We start from the raw sequence: 12,288 nt of genomic DNA, 5'->3' as shown, positions 1-12,288 counted from the left end.
TCTATTTCCTAATCCACAGGCACGCAGACTATTTATACTGTTCAGATTGAACTTGTTCAAAACGAACGATCGCCTCCGCTCATGGAGAGGTTTTTCCCACCTGAGACCTGAATGTAGGTTGTGCTTAAAGCGAAACGAATCACTAAAACATCTAGTCCTATTTTGCACAAAATTAAGATCTGAGAGGACCATACACTTGGGGCCCTGGAGCTTAGCTCATCCATCATTGTGTGCGGACGAGTGGTGGAGCTTAATGTTCCAGGGAACCGACTTGAAACTAATCCTGCCCTTAACAAGATTGCTGGAAATTATAGAAGCACGCCTGCTACCAATATTTGAAAGTTCTCTGGTAAACGGTGAACTTGGTTGAATAACCATAGATGGAAAAAAGTTGACAAAGTTATAGTAATGGATGTTACGTGGATGGGTCTAAGGAACTTTGATAAAGATGTGTGGTTAATTTGTGTCAGATTTTAAAGGTTTGTAAAAACCAATAAAATTTAAAAAAAAAAAAAATTAAAGAATAATCAAGGAGAGTGCAACCTTGTAAACATCTTCCTGGGAGTTTGCATCAAACAATTCTTAACCTAATTTCTATAACCTGCTTCTAGTTAGGTAACTGATTTACAAAAAAAAAAAACACTGATTAAAAAAAAAACGGTACACAGTAATGTAAGTGTAGCTATCAGGATCAGAAACACAACTATGCAAGGCTACTCTTCTGTCTGTTATATGCAGAGAGACTCCTCTCTTGGCATAAGGACTTCACTCGGTATATGTGGACAACAATCCACCTAAATCACCTTTGTGTGGTGGGCAAGACTTCTCGATAATGGTTACCTCTCGATAACAATACCCTGGGGATTCTTCGCAGACATACCTTTCAGTTATTCTTAATGGTCTTAGGTATAGACCCACATGTCGCAAATCCGTTGCATGCCTTGCAGTGCAAAAACTGACACCGTGACAATATCTCCCGTGCTGCGGTAGCCGTCGTGCTGGTTATGCGGAAATTGCCGACAAAAGTAACAACGCTGGGTCACTAATTAACAGTACGTTGCAGCTGGCAAAGTGTTAAAACAGGGCAACAGCTACCTATCAATGCCTGGACTATACTGAAATAGTAAAAACTCACTTCTCTGTGTACAGCTGGATCTCGCCTCACGGACAGAGTGTGGTATGTCGCACCGTAGCGAGTGTCAGTCGAAAGTATCCAACCATGTTGGAACTAGTATTACAAAGAAACTATGGGGAGTAACAGGTAGAAATGCACCAGTCTTCTGTATTATTCGACTAGAAACTGCTGGCGAGTTAACGCCGCTTCTGCTGCCCCTCCAGGCCATCTTCCAAAGCTTTACCAGGCCCCCAGGCCCCCCCTGTGTCCCACTTGCCTTCCCGATCCCACCCCACATGCGCTTCCCGATTGCGCTCCCTCCCGCTCCGATTGGTCCTTAGGACCTTGTGTGTAGGCCTAACGGCCTCGTTGCAGCAGTGTGCCCCTCTTTCGACTAGAAACTGCTGGTGAGTTAAAGCCGCTTCTGCTGCCTCTCCGGGCCATCTTCCAAAGGTTTACCAGGCCCCCGGCCCCCGTGTCCCACTTGCCTTCCCGATCCCACCCCACCCCCGCTTCCTGATTGCGCTCCCTCCCGCCTCCCGACCCGCCCACCCCGCTCTGATTGGTCCTTAGGATCTTGTGTGTAGGCCTAACGGCCTCGTTGCAGCAGTGTGCCCCTCTTTCGACTAGAAACTGCTGGTGAGTTAACGCTGCTTCTGCTGCCCCTCCGGGCCATCTTCCAAAGGGTTACCAGGCCCCCTGTGAGAGTTGAATTTTGAAGTGTGCCCAATAGCCTCGCTGGGAAAGTTGAATCTAGAAGTGTGCCCAATAGCCTCGCTGGGAAAGTTGAATCTAGAAGTGTGCCCAATAGCCTGTCTGCGAAAGTTGAATTTAGAAGTGTGCCCGATAGCCTCTCTGGGAAAGTTGAATTTAGAAGTGCGCCCAGTATTCCGCTGTGAAAAGTTGAATCTTGAAGTGTGCCCAATAACGTCTATGTGAGAGTTGAATTTAGAAGTGCGCCCAGTATTCCGCTGTGAAAAGTTGAATCTTGAAGTGTGCCAAATAGCCTCGCTGGGAAAGTTGAATTTAGAAGTGTGCCCAACAGCCTCTCTGTGAAAGTTGAATCTAGAAGTGCGCCCAATAGCTTCTATGTGAAAAGTTGAAGTCCGCCCAATTTCCTCTCTGTGAAAGTTGAATTTAGAAGTGTGCCCAATAGCCTCTCTGGGAAAGTTGAATTTAGAAGTGTGCCCAATAGCCTCTCTGGGAAAGTTGAAGTTAGAAGTGCGCCCAATAGCCTCTCTGGGAAAGTTGAAGTTAGAAGTGCGCCCAATACCCTCTCTGCGAAAGCTGATTTTAGAAGTGCGCCCAATAGCCTCTCTGTGAAAGTTGAATTTAGAAGTGCCCAATAGCTTCTAGGTGAAAAGTTGAATTTAGAAGTGTGCCCAATAGCCTCCTGTGAAAGTTGAATTTAGAAGTGTGCCCAATATCTTCTCTGTGAAAGTTGAACTTAGAAGTGCGCCCAAAAGCCTCTCTGTGAAAGTTGAACCTAGAAGTGTGCCCAATATCCCCTCTGTGAAAAGTTGAAATTTAGAAGTGTGCCCAATAGCCTCTCTGGGAAAGTTGATTTTAGAAGTGCGCCCAATAGCGTCTCTGTGAAAGCTGAATTTAGAAGCGTGCGCAACATCCTTCTGGGTACACTGGAAATAGAAGCGCATCCTAATACCCGTGCAAAGCTGACCATAGAACTGTGCAAAGTTTAACTCTGAAGTTTGTCTAATTGCCTGCCCTGGTTGAATCTAGAACTAAACCTAATAGCCTCTCCGTACAAGACTTGGACTTAGAATTGTACCTAATTAACCTCTCTGTCCAAAGTTGACTTCAGGATTGTGTCTAATAGCCGCTCTGTGCAAAGTCGAATTTAGAACTGTGCATCCCTAATATCCTATCTGTACAAAACTCAAATTTAGAAGTGGGCCTAACAACGCCCCTTACTCGAATCCAGAGGTGTGCCTAATAGCGTGCCCCCATTGAATTTAGAACTACCGTTAGAAAGCCCTCCTAAACTGCACTTAAAAGTCCACCGAAAACCATACCTGTGGTGTTGCTACATTCAACCTCGCCCTAATAGGCTACCTGTATTCCAGCTTACTAGAAGAAAGCCTACTCACCAACGCAACCGTGCTGTAGTTGCAACTAAACAGGTCGCCTAATTCAGCATATCCTAAGGTCTAGCTACACTTCAAAACGGTCTAATATCTCCAACCAAGTACAACTAATACTCTAAAACCTAGAATAAATGAATAATATCACCCAGCTTAGTGGAACCCTGTAACCAAGACTAATCTCACCCAGTGATATAGCCGAATTTATAAGTCCAATAAAGTGTAAGTTGCACCTGAAACCACACCAGGGTTTGACCGCCTCCACTCTCCGATCTGCCTTGCCTCCCGCCCCCCCCCTTTCCGAAATCATCCCACCCTCCTTCACATCCCCTACCCTTCCCAAACACCAAGCCAGAGGGGCATGATGGCGAGCCAACCACCCTAAAACCACTGCTCCCCCGAATTGCACCAACTTCCAGCCTACATTGATCATGCCCGCTCCCCTCACTATCATACCGGGCACACCCCGCTCTGCAATCTCACCCCTGCCTTTCCCACAAACCCCAACCATCGCCCCCCACCGACCGCACCCTTTCCCCTCCCTAAAAACTGCACGCCTAGCCCTAGCAAGAACAGAAGCCTTATTCCTCTCCCCTCTGACCCCCCTACCCTTTCTCACACACCAATCACAACAAAAACACTAAAGAGGAAACCTACCTGGTCCCCCTCAATCTCTCACCTCTCTCCGCCTCCCCTGTCTCGACCCACCACCTCTTTCCCCCAATCACCACATTGCCCCCTTGCCCCACCCTTCCTGAAACCCCTCTCCCTCGATTTCTCACCAACTACAACTGAAACTCCTAACCGACCACACCCAACTTTCAATTTCCTCGGGCCAAACCCAATCACCCCAACACACGCATCCACCCACTCCCACCCGAAACCCGCCAACCTTTCTGCTCGCCCACTTTTTCCCCCTCGATCAACCACCACCCTACCCCTCTCCCTCCCCAGTTGCCACTCTCTCCACCCCAACCCCTGTGCGCCCCATCTCCGCCACTAACCTCACCTACCGCATCCTATTTAATGCCCGATCTGTAGAAAAAAACAGACTCTGCATCTTTGACCTCCTCGCCTCTGACAAACCAGACCTGGTTTTCATCACCGAAAATTGGCTCTTTGACGATTTTGCCACAATCGCCAATGAAGCTTTTGCCCCTGACTACTCCCTCATCCCACTGAACCATCCCTCTAGAGGTGGAGGAATAGCATCCGTCTTCAAGACTCACTTTCACGCCTCAATCATCGACAACCAACCTAACATTCCTTCCTGCGAATCACTCCTCATTAAACTATCCCTCTCCCCGTCGCTCTCTCACAGCTTCCTAATGATCTACAGACCCCCTGGCTATGATAGACAATTCTCAAACCACCTCTGCGACTCTATTGCCACCCTTCAACTAAACCATCCCAACCTCACCCTTCTTGGAGACTTCAACATATGGCTTGACATCCCCACCAACCCTATGACGCTCTCTGGTTGACGGTCTAGGCACAATTAACCTCCAACCCCACATAAACGGCCCAAATCACTATAAAGGACACACCCTTGATGCCATCTTTATCTCCCACAATCGGATACATCTAAACCCCCCCCTCTCCTATCATCTGGTCTGATCATTTCATTGTTTGTTTCACCGTCCTCTCGCCCGACCCCCTTCCCGTACTTGAATCTGAACCTAAACTAATAATCGTCCCCGACCTATCCGACGCACTCCTCCAGTCCCCACCACCTACCTGCCGACCCAATGAACTGACCCCCCCAACGCCTTCGACTCATGGCTCAACTCCTCGCTAATGCGGCTCACACCCTCCTGCAAACCATCAGCTCGCCGTGGCCTGTTCCCTAGATGGTTCACACCTGAGCTGAAGACCTCTAAACAACTATATAAATACCTACAACGCAAATGGCAGAAAGACAAAACCCAGGAGAGTAGAGCCACCTTGACGCAACACCTTTACCAGTACAAGGCCGAAATCCGGAAAGCAAAAAAAGCCCACTACAACTCCCGAATTCTAAACTGCAAGAACCCCAGCAAAAATCTTCACAAAATCATCTCCGAATTCACCAAACCGACATGTATTACGACCGTCCCGACCCCTTCTCAATCACTGTGCGACTCACTCTCTCTCCACTTTTACGCCACGGCTCTCGAAAGGACAAATGCTCTAACCACCAAACTGGCTGTCCTACATCCGCCAGGCAACCCTCCCCCCATACCGGCCAACCCACCGCACGCGACCACTACGCAACCAATGTTCGAATCCTTTAGTCCAATATCACCAGACCAATTTCTCAAACTTCTATCTGCCCGCAAACCATCCCGCTCTCCCCTAGACCCTTGCCCGGCCACAACCCTCAAAGAACTTTTCGCTTCAACCTACGCAGGAAAACACGCAAGATCCATCATAAATGACTCCCTTTCCACATGTATCTTTCCCGAAGCATTCAAAACGGTTCATGTCAAACCTCTAATAAAAAGAAAACTTCCCTCGACCCTCTCAAGCCCAAAAACTACCGCCCCATCTCAAACACCAGGTTCCTTGCCAAACTCATTGACCGAACAGCCTACTCCCAACTAAACGCCTTTGTCGAAGCCAATAATCTCCTAGACCCTGCGCAATCAGGTTTCAGAGCCTGTCACGGAACTGAAACCACCCTTACCTCCATCTGGGATGACCTTAAAAAGACTCCGCGGGATGCGCCGCATTAATCCTTCTTGACCTTTCCTTCCGACGCCTTCGACACAATCACTCAATCCTCCTTGACCGCCTCCACTCCCTAGGAATTCGTGGAACTGCTCTTAAATGGATAGCTTCATTCCTGAAAGATAGGTACCAAATAACGATACTCTCCACTTATTCCTCCGAAGCCCGACCAGTCAACACGGGAGTCCCACAGGGAGCATGCCTATCTGCTCTCCTGTTCAATCTCTACTTGATCACCCTCCCACCAATAATTCATTCACACAACATCCTGTGTTACAACTACGCTGATGACACTTAACTAATTCTAAAACTCCTGAACTCAAAACCCATCTGCCAACCTGACCTCGCCTCCTGCCTCCTTGAGATAGAGCTCTGGATGACCCAAAGCCACCTCTTGTTAAACCCCTCCAAAACTGAAATCATGGTATGTGGCAACTCCGAACTTTTTCCACACCCACTACCCTGGCAATCCGTTATGGGCAACTCACCGACCCCCTCTAACTCAGTGAAAAACCGTGGATGCACCCTTGACTCTGACCGAACACTGTCGCGCCAGGTCAACAACGTCTCAAAGTCCTGCCACTACCACCTTAAAACCCTTAGGCGCATCTTTCCATATCTCTCCTTTCCCAACAGACTCTCCGCGGTCCAATCAATTGTTATATCAATTGACGCTTACCAACTGAATAAACTTCAAAGGGCACAAAACGCTGCAGCCAAACTGCTACTTGCACTCGGCCCAAGAGACCACATCTCCCCAGCCCTTAAGACTCTGTACTCGCTTCCAGTGGCCCGTAGGGTGACCTTCAAAACCTTATGCATCTCCCATCGAGCACTGCATAAAACAGGACCTCAATAACTTCAAGACAAGGTAAAACCTTATCAACCTCAACGCACGCTAAGATCAAGCTCAGCCGGCCTCCTAGTCATACCTAAGACAAACTCAGTCAGGTTAGGCGGATCATCGTTCTCAGCCTTGGCCCCCACGCTATGGAACGCACTTCCACCCCACATCCGCCTAACTGAGGGTCCAATGTCTTTCCGCAAACTACTGAAAATCTGTCTCTTCCCCTAAAACCGAGCCGTATGCAAACTAACCCAAACAGAATAACACCATCTCAATGACACCAATCCAACAAACTATTATATGCGAATCGACATCTAATAACCGCTAATATAAACTAAAATGACAAACAGAATAGGACAAGTCAAGTAGATCAAAGCAATGATGTGGATAATAAGAATAAATCGTAAGTAAACAGTAATGAGATTTAAATTAAAGAAATGGATGTAACGCATGATGAATGAACGAAGTGAATGGGATGAATGAAATCGCTAGAATGGCTGAAGCGTGTGCAACGATGAATGCGCCGAGCGGATGAACGCGTTGAGTAGATAAGTATCGAACGGATGAGTATGTTGAGCGGCCGAGTGCGTAGAGCGGCCGAGTGCGTAGAGCGGCCGAGTGCGTAGAGCGGCCGAGTGCGTAGAGCGGCCGAGTGCGTAGAGCGGCCGAGTGCGTAGAAGGGACGAGGGTGTAGAACGGATGCGTGTGGAAGTGCGGAAGAGTATGTGGAAAACGCTGGAGTGGATGAGGGTGTAGAGCGGAGGCGTGTGGAAGTGCGGAAGAGTATGTAGAAAACGCTGGAGCAGATGAATATGCAGACCGGATGAGTGTATAGAGAGCGGACGAGTGTAGCGCGCAGACGAGTGTAGCGCGCAGACGAGTGTAGCGCGCGGACCAGTGTAGCGCGCGGACCAGTGTAGCGCGCGGACCAGTGTAGCGCGCGGACCAGTGTAGCGCGCGGACCAGTGTAGCGCGCGGACCAGTGTAGCGCGCGGACCAGTGTAGCGCGCGGACCAGTGTAGCGCGCGGACCAGTGTATATGAGCGAACGACTTTGTAGAGCTGATGAGTGCATATAACAGATTAATGCATTGAAAGAACGAGTGCATAGAGCGGACGAGTGCGGGGAGCGAATGTGTGAGCAAAGCAGTTGAGTGAGCAGACCGTGAAGGATGAGCAGAGCGGAAGAGCGCGCAGAGCGGTAGAGCGCACACTGGGTGGTAGTGCGCGCAGAGCGGTAGTGTGTGTAAGAATGGAGGAGTGTGTAGAACGGATGATTGCGTAGAGCCGACTTGTGTATAGAGCAGACGAGTTCAAATGAGCGAATGAGTGCGTAAGAAAGGAGGAGTGCGCAAGAGCGACTGAGTGCGTAGAGCGAGTGAGGATGTAGAGCGGGCGAGTGCCGAGAGCGGGCGAGTGCCGAGAGCGGGCGAGTGCCGAGAGCGGGCGAGTGCCGAGAGCGGGCGAGTGCCGAGAGCGGGCGAGTGCGGTGAGTGAGTAGGACATGTGAGTGAGTAGAGCGTGTGAGGACATAAAGCGGACGAGTCCCTAGAGCGGACGTATGTGGATGGAACAGGCGATGTCTGTGGATGAAACGGGTGACGTATCCAGATGGATGATGTATGTGGATGGAACGCGCGACGTATGTGGATGGAAAGCACAACGTATGTGGATCGAACGCACAACGTATGTGGATCGAACGCACAACGTATGTGGATCGAACGCACAACCTATGTGGATCGAACGCACAACCTATGTGGATCGAACGCACAACGTATGTGGTTGAAACGGATGAAGTATGAAGATTATACGGGTGAAATATGTGGACGCAGTGCATAAAACAACTTAGATTACACGGAATGAATCAGAGTAAATAGAACATATTTGAATGCATGAAAAGGATTCAAATGCATGGAACAAATTGGAGAACATAGAATGAATTGGAGCGCGTGGAACGGATTGGAGCGCGTGGAACCGATGGGAGCGCGTGGAGCGGACGGGAGCGCGTGGAGCGGAGGGGAGCGCGTGGAGGGGAGCGCGCGGAACAGAAGGGAGCGCACGGAACAGAAGAGAGTGCGCGGAACAGAAGGGAGCGCGCGGAACAGATGGGAGCGCGCGGAACAGATAGGAGCGCGCGGAACAGATAGGAGCGCGCGGAACAGATGGGAGCGCGCGGAACAGATGGGAGCGCGCGGAACAGATGGGAGCGCGCAGAACAGATGGGAGCGCGCAGAACAGATGGGAGCGCGCAGAACAGATGGGAGCGCATGGAACGGGTGGGTGCGCATGGAACGGGTTGGGGTGCGCAGAATACCGTAACATTCATAGAATGGTTTGGAAGACATGGAACGTCTAAAAGAGCTTTGAAAGGAACGGTCTGAGTGCTTGAAACAGACGTAATGCACAAAACAGTCAGAGTACAAGGAACGGATGAAGTTCATGGAACTATTATAGTGGGCGCGATCTCAAGCACCTACAGTAAACCACCATTTTCACATCCCCACGCTCACTCTCTTCTTTACATCACCACTCAAATAGAACAGCGATACTATGACACCATTCGGTATAGCTGTTCTCATACCAACATCTGGCTCAACCCCCCCCCCATCCCTCTATCTAAACACTGCTGGTTACACACCCCAGCCATGCGTTTTCCTCAGGCCCAACGCAGCCACAATCCGTCTGGATAAATCCTGCCAGAACTAACACATACTATTGACCTCCCAACCACCACACCTACCGCTAAGAAGCAGCTATTTCACAAAGCCACACCAGCTGCACACATATCCGGTGCTCACACGCGCCTTTGACTCTCTCTACTGACTTGAACTTCGGTTCCCAAGGGCGTTAAACCTACCAGCTCCTTCAGACCATACCAATGGTACATAAGGCGCTATATAAATGCAAAATAACATAACATTACAGTGAGTGGTCAACTGCAGCAGTAACAATATACGAGGCCCCCCAAGGCCTCAAGTAAGCATAAGGTAAAATGTATGTTGTTAATCCGCGCCACAAGACGAATACTGAATCAAGTCCGTTCATTCTGGGAGCTTACAGGTATAAATACCTTTTAAAGGAAGAAATTGGAGTCGCCATTATCTATAGCGCCGCAGTCAGATGCTAATTGACTACATACTGTTCGTATGCAACGAGTAGAAGACAAGAGGCCATTAGATACTTGCAAGAATTAGATGATGGTCATCGCCATTTAGTGATATGCAGTTGAACAATCGAAAGAATAGCATTAGGATTTGCCCTAATTGATACTTTATCCAATATGGAACACCACCATACGTGATTCCTAGATCGACTTTTGATGACGAATATAGGGCATACTTCATCAAGGAATTCACTTACTTACTGAGCTGCCTTGAGGACGACGTTCTTGGTCGAAACATGTGTCGGCTGTTGATTTGTTGGATCCTGCCAATAAATCAAAAGACAATTTTTGGATCTGATAAATAAGGACTTTGTGCTTTACTGATAACTAATTGTTGAATCGAATTAGGGCCATTGCACGGATTAACAACATACACTTAACCTCATGTTGGAACTAGTAGCTCCTAAAAATAGCACAGTGGTTCGAGAAAGACTAGGTCCCTTTTCTATTTCATACTACCCGAGTGCATACAACCACCCTGGCGGCCATCTCAGAGTGGAACGACCAGCCACTAACAGCTATCAGTGTATCATTCAGTAAAAATGAGATAACGGGCCCCAATATAGAAAGCAAAAGATGCTCAACTATAAATTGTAAGAAGCTGAGTCTTAGGCCGCCCTTGAAAAAGGCAATCAAAGAATACCAATCAGATATATCAATAACAGTTATACAACATAATTGCCACTTAATGGATAATATGCTAGAAGTAACATGCTGAAGTAGAATACAGATGGAAGAACTTGGTCTGAAATCGATCAACACGTGTAATGTTGGTGACACAGATTATGAAGGTAGTGCACATCAGTGTCAAAAACTCAAAATCAAATAGATCGACACCAATGTCTGCAAGTTGTGCCAATCCACCATCTCATTTAGACCTTCTGCTGTTCGGCATAAAAAAGATAAGCCATTGTTCCTTAGCATATAGTCTTTTCTTGGCGTTTTCTGTATTAACAAATGCCGATATTTGGAGAAGAACCGTCCATGGAGATGAAATGACTAACCAGGGGGGCTGAAGTGACCCTATTCTTTATGCTCCGATATCCGTGTCTTGATTTTTCTTTCTGTCATACTGCATATACAACCATGTTCGAATTGCAATTAGTAAATTGTCTGTCCTTTGGGTGGCAGCATTGCACCAAATATGAAGTGTGCTTATGGCGATTTGTGCCATTTTACAGAAAGCACTAGTAAATATATTGTAGACCGTCACCATGGGGCGGATGCATTTTTCTTAGTTTGTGAAAGTAAACTAAGGAACTCGCACTGCAGGCTTAGTGGGATTTTTAAGAATTTGAGAGTACCAACATACAAAAGACAGAATGCAACTGTTTAGTAAAGATTTCCATGGGCTAGATTTTGTTTCTCAACAGATCACTTGAGGTATTACTGAACTCAATTCCCATTCACAGATAATTAAATGCTTCTCTGATTGTAGAATGCTGCATAAACCCCAACATTCCTCCATGATCAGGATAGTTCGTTCCCATTACAAAAATAACTATTAAAGAGTGTTTCATTCAATGAAGAACATAGAAAATGTTAACAAGAAGATGGGGCACAGTAGAAAAATATGAGCATCCTATTCAATTTGCGGAAGGGTTGAAGGTATGCACTCACTCAATTGTGTTTAGCTTGCACCTATGCATTGTTGTATTGAGACAAAACCTTGCTTTGTGATTGCTATGTCCTGGTAGGTATTTTTCTTTCTGATGGCTAAGTATCTTCTAACAGATTCCTTTTCTTAAAAATATCCTGCCAGGCTCAGAAGACTTACATCGGAAACGTTCATATCCACCTGGTGATGTACTTCAGTGCAGTGCTGCGTCTACTCTGCATCACAGGCACCCAGGACACCAGATGGAATCTAATGGGTAGACGAACTGGCCAGATGCTGGACCTTCAGGGTTCATGGAGTATGCATTACCATATCTAGTTTCTAGGAGGTAATCATATGTCCATTAGTACAGAACTTGATGCAACCATACACTGAGAAGGTGCCAGCAACAATCAATTGCAGACTCAGTAAGACACAGAGATAACCATAGATGCCGATGCTGGACCAGGCTCAAGAGCACCAGCCATAATTTCTAGGATGTAGTGGTAGGACAGATAGAATTAAACTGGATGCAGCGGTAATCCAATAAGCAACTGCAGACCCAACAAGAACACAGAGATGACCATGGCCTAATAGCCACGAAAATCTAAGGAAGGTACCATCGCATCAACATGCACTGGAAGGTCATCAGGAACAGGGTCTGCCTCCAATCCACACAGACAGACACACACACACCAATTCTAATTCTTATCTCTGCACCAACAAACAATAGAATGCAGCTATACCCCTCGATTAA

General features: G+C 47.6%; 1 long non-coding RNA gene across 6 annotated transcripts in view; it reads right to left on the bottom strand.

The window, feature by feature from the left end:
- Positions 1-12,288, bottom strand: part of LOC138580471 (uncharacterized) — a 940,189-nt gene that overhangs the window by 751,434 nt on the left and 176,467 nt on the right. For 3 of the 6 annotated variants that reach the window (XR_011304271.1, XR_011304266.1, XR_011304267.1), the window contains one exon: positions 10,132-10,197. The exons of 1 other annotated variant lie outside the window; for it this stretch is intronic. This is a non-coding gene — a long non-coding RNA (uncharacterized lncRNA). The remainder of the gene's footprint in view (positions 1-10,131; positions 10,198-12,288) is intronic. 2 more of the 6 variants (XR_011304268.1, XR_011304269.1) reach the window with 1 other exon arrangement.

The sequence above is a fragment of the Ambystoma mexicanum genome, chromosome 3p (genome assembly GCF_040938575.1).
Source record: "Ambystoma mexicanum isolate Mex_15411 chromosome 3p, UKY_AmexF1_1, whole genome shotgun sequence".
NCBI classification, from domain to species: domain Eukaryota; kingdom Metazoa; phylum Chordata; class Amphibia; order Caudata; family Ambystomatidae; genus Ambystoma; species Ambystoma mexicanum.
Note: the sequence above shows the minus strand (reverse complement) of the source record. Positions and strands in the feature narration are given on the sequence as shown.